Source organism: Babylonia areolata, chromosome 24 (assembly GCF_041734735.1).
Source record: "Babylonia areolata isolate BAREFJ2019XMU chromosome 24, ASM4173473v1, whole genome shotgun sequence".
NCBI classification, from domain to species: domain Eukaryota; kingdom Metazoa; phylum Mollusca; class Gastropoda; order Neogastropoda; family Buccinidae; genus Babylonia; species Babylonia areolata.
In genome coordinates, this window is record NC_134899.1 from 43,324,611 (window position 1) to 43,329,610 (window position 5,000).

The 5,000-nt window shown below is 42.1% G+C and overlaps 1 protein-coding gene and 1 long non-coding RNA gene across 2 annotated transcripts in view; one reads left to right on the plus strand and one right to left on the minus strand.

Moving 5' to 3' along the window:
- LOC143298517 (uncharacterized) overlaps positions 1–4,058 on the minus strand; it is a 4,197-nt gene extending 139 nt beyond the window's left edge. The window contains exons 1-4 of the long non-coding RNA XR_013057397.1: positions 3,936–4,058; positions 2,922–2,957; positions 2,422–2,449; positions 1,116–1,236 (exon numbers count right to left, since the gene is read on the minus strand). This is a non-coding gene — a long non-coding RNA (uncharacterized LOC143298517). The remainder of the gene's footprint in view (positions 1–1,115; positions 1,237–2,421; positions 2,450–2,921; positions 2,958–3,935) is intronic.
- The window catches only part of LOC143298639 (gamma-aminobutyric acid receptor subunit beta-like), a 353,929-nt gene that overhangs the window by 157,742 nt on the left and 191,187 nt on the right, over positions 1–5,000 (plus strand). The gene's annotated exons all lie outside the window — the stretch shown is intronic.

Below are 5,000 nucleotides of genomic sequence, written 5' to 3' on the forward strand. Positions count from 1 at the left end.
GTTAACACAGGAAGAAGACAAAAAATACTGCAGGATTCTTCAAAGACAAAAAAAAAAAAAAAAAAAAAAAAGTTTTTAAAAACCTTTTTGGTGGTGGATGAATCCTCTTTGTTTAGTGGGATACGACGTTTCGAACCATAGGCCCGTTGTCAAGTGATGAGAAGAAGACAGTGTGAATAGGAAAGCCTATGTGAGAAAAGGGTGATGACATCTCACTACTTTCTGTTTTGATTGTATTGCACTGAATGGTGATCAGCAAGTGTTTTAGTTCGAAACGCCGTATCCCACTAAACAAAGAGGATTCATCCACCACCAAAGAGGTTTTTTATAAACTTTAGTTTTTTGCCTTAACACAGAGGGTTCTGTAATGTACAAGATGTTCGTTTCCTTATTTATAGTCCATTCATCTAAGATGATGATATTAGACTGAAAATAAATGATATCATTGTTATTATGATTATTTGGATTATTATTATTTCTATCATCATGATGATAATTGTCATTATTAATTAGAAATCATCGTTTCTGTATATTCAAATGAAAAGGGGTGGGTGGATGGGCGGTTGATGTGGAGGGGGGGGGGGCCGAGGTGGGACTGAGCGAGAGAGAGAGAGAGAGAGAGAGAGAGAGAGAGAGAGAGAGAGAGAGAAAACAGAATGTGGAAAAAAATAGAGTACAAAATGTAAAATGGAGAGGATGAGTGTCAGTGATTGGAGAAAGAAAAAACATATATTGCAAGGGTATGTGAGAGAGGGGGGACTGGGGAAGCGGGATTAGGACATAAAATTAATCAATAATCAAATATTGCATGCACTACTTCTGTAGATTATTATTTGAAAAGAGGATGATGCGGGGACCTACAATAAACAACCAACTGGACAATTCAACAGATAACTTGCTAACTTTCAGAAAGAAACTTTCGAAATAAATAACCTTTTTTTTCCAAAAGAAATTAACATTTGAAACTGGTAACACGTGTTCAGTACTTTCTGGAGGCAAAAAAAATGTTTCATTTCTAAACAGCGGGTTTTAGAGAGTGAGGCAGAGGGAAAGACGGGGGGGGGGAGCGGGGGGAGTGTGTGTGTGTGTGTGGGGAGGGGGTATCGTGTACTTACGCGCAAATAGAAAATGTCCGCCACGTAACACAACGACCACTGCAGCAAGCACCGTCGCTGGTGCAGGTGTCACTTGCCAGATTTCGGGAACTTTGCACTGGCCGGTGCACGTAGGAACGAACTGAACACAGTAGCAGGAACTGAAGGCTGTATTGTACTGTGTTGTATTTGTATTTCTTTTTGTCACAACAGATTCCTCTGCTTCTTTCACATCCATGATCAAAAGAGGCAAACACGTCACATGATAAAGAGAAATCAACAACAACACATACACGCACACACAACACACACACACACACACACACACACACACACACACACACTCACACGCACACACACACACACACACACACACACACACACACACACACACACACACACTCACACGCACACACACACACACACACACACACACGGATGTATGGATGAAGTTAAAAGTTCAGTTAAAACAACAGCATCAAAAAGACAAGCGCAGAACGAAGTTTGCCATAGGCAGTCAAACAGTGTCTGTCACTTAAAGCTGTGTCAAAACGATATGTTTTTGCTAATTCCTCCTTTGGTGGACTAGCTTCAGAAATCATGTGGAGAATTACGCTGAAGGATTCCACTCTTAGTAGCAGTAGTAGTAGTAGTAGTAGTGTAGGGACTGGCAGGTCATCTGTCTAGACCTCTCGGCCTTTTTTTATGTGCCCGTCGAATCTTCAGCCTCACTTCTTTCTTTTTTTAATTTTATCTATTTATTTTCTTCTTTTGTTTGTTGTTGTTGGGCGGGATACGCAAGTACGCTTCTACCAGAACTTTCCTTTCATTCATCATAACCAAAACATTCTTTTTTAAAGATGGTATTGGTATCAAGAAGGTTTTTGATCGTGTTAGTATTTTGTGCAAGTTTAACATCGGTTGGTAGTGCATTCCATATCTGTGCAATTCGGTTTGCCAATGAATTTGTTTCTCTTCTTTCTTTCTTTTGTATCCTTTTTGTTCAGAGCAACAACTATGTATGGTTTCGTAAATAAATAGTTTTCTTCTTCAACAGCGAGGATAGAACACGATCAGATGAAAGAGTATCATTGATGATACCAGTTTCTACGGGGATCGTTCCATCAAGACATCTACACATTAGTTTCCAACAACACACGATAAAAAAAAATGCTAAGACCACGTGTGACGTGGCAAAACCTAACAACCCCCCTCCCTACACACACACACACACACACACACACACACACACACACGGGACATTGATTAAACAACTCAGCACAGCGCAGTGTCAGGCAAAACAAAACAAAGAAATTGGTCTCCTTACCTCTGATGGATCGTAGACGGAGCCTTAACTGAAAGAACCAGATTGAAAACCATAAACATTATATCAGTTGGGTACAAGTCAATTCTCACGTGGTACAAGTCATTACTCACTTTTCCTTCATGACATAGCACCATCACACACAGTTGATAGAAAAAACAACAACAGAGAATTGAAAAAGAAAATGCTTACTTCTATAACAAATGTGATCTAATCGTTTTTCTAGGACTCTCTTTTCGTCTTTCTGCTTCCACACACACAGACGCACCCATCCCACCCTCCACCCACATACACACCTGACCATTAGTGTGAGTTAAATTGAAAACTGATACGATAATTTCCCACCTGTTAGTTGCATTAGACAGGCTGTGTTGAACATATAGGATATAAATATATAATATGTCGAGCACACACACGCACGCGCGCGCTTTTTCTCGATTCAAAAGGAAGCTATAGATCTGGTGGATCATGAAATACTGATCATATTATATGAGTATACTCACTCCACCATTGTTTCTGTCTCTTTTGTCTGGTCTTACCTGGAAAACATAACACTCCAAAATTACTCAACCGTAACATATTCTTCTGAAGGACAAGTAGACATTCTTGTATCTTTTGCATCTACATGAACGACTTCCTATCTATAAGCAGTAGTAGTACTATTAGTAGTAGGCCTCCTTCGGTCATGGCTGACCATGGATAGAGTATATTCGACCTAATGTCTAACTGGGCTGTCTGCTTGGACCACGCAGCGTTGCCTGTGACTGTAGAGACCAATGTGAGAGAGTCTCTGTCGCAGCGGTCACATGCGTAAGCTGATGCTGGTATGTTGGCTGCCGTTCCTTTTCTGCGAGCTCGCTTTTCTGCTGCAGCAGCTGACAGTTTGTCCTCACCAATCCGTAGCTGATTCTTGAGAGTGTTTCACCATCTGTTGCAGTCATCTGCAAGGTCCTTCCAGGACTCAGTGTTGATCTCAAGTGCCTTCATGTCATGTTTGAAACGTCTTTGTTTCTCAGCTGTGGGCGGCCGATGCTTTTTTGCCCTGTGGCGAGCTCTCCAAAAAGGATGTCTCCTGGCAAGACATGGTGACAAACGCCGAAGTTCTGACTCGGGCTGGCCTCCCAACCATGTATACCATGCTGAGACAGCGTCGGCTGCGCTGCCTGGGCCACGTTCGCCGCATGGAAGATGGTAGCATCCCAAAAGACATCTTTTATGAAGTAGTACTACTATTATTACCATTATCATTGTCCTTGCTGCTGTTCTTGCTGTGGTTATCGTCATCATCTTCTTTATCATTATGAGACAATCATTATCATTATTGTCGTTTTTGTTGTTGTTATTGTTGTTTTCACAAGGACAGCTTGGAAAAATACGCGGAAGAAACCTTGAGTAGTTTAGGTTTTGAATCTTGGATCTCTCAAATCTCTCACAGAATACAAACAAAACACACACATACACGTACGCGCACACGCACACACACATACACAACAACAACAACAACAAGAAAAACTTACTTTCTGCAGCAGACCCGACTGAAGCCAGAAGCAGGCAAAGAACGAAGAGGAGACCAAACCATGATGCTGCTGTCAGCGATTGGAATCTTCACGTCAAGATGAAATCTGTCAGACCCTTCAGCTCGTTTCGCGGCGAATGACGGTGGCACACAGCCACTCTATCCATATATAGAGCTTCTGGACATGACGTCACAACTGTCAGATGACCGAAGAGACCCACGTTGAACACGTGGCAATCTGCAAGACGTCGCACCTGTCGCGTAACTGAAGACGCCCACGTAGATCATAATGGTAATGGAAATGACGTCACAACTGTCACGTGACTGAAGAGACCCACGTGGAACATAGCATACGGACATTTCTTCACATCGTAGCTCGTCACAGACAGACGTGGTCTTTGCTGAAAGTGCCACTAAAGTGTACAGTCAAAGACAGCTCACAGAATGGTACAACCGATGAAAATCTGCATTCTGAAATCATACCGTCACAGTGGTCAGATTCACATTATCTACAGTATGATAACCAGTCAGAATGATTGTAGTGACATACTCCAGATCGTTTTGGTGGCTAGGTAGAATAGAAAAAACAACAACCGGGAATCAGCTGAATAAATGAGTGAATGAATAAGGGGGATGGAGCTTGGAAACTTGAGAGAGAGACAGAGACAGAGAGAGAAATCACAGACAGACTGACTGACAGAGAGGGAGGGAGGGAGAGAGAAGAGACAGACTGACCAACAGACAGACACAGTGATCAAGACAGAGAGAGACAGAGAGACGGATAGACAGACAGACAGACAGAAAAAGAGACAGTGGTGGGGAAAGAGGTATAGGTGTCTGTTTTCGGGTTTTGTTTATTTGTTTTTTGTCTGTTTGCCTATATCACGTCTATCCACAGTTGCGATTTTAGACGAAAAACTATGACACATGGGTGTCGGTGTGTTTGTGTGTGTGTGTGTGTGTGTGTGAGAGAGAGAGAGAGAGAGAGAGAGAGAGAGAGAGAGAGAGAGAGAGAGAGAGAACGAAGTTGTTTTTTATTGAGGGAATAAGCATACATGTGGTTTTT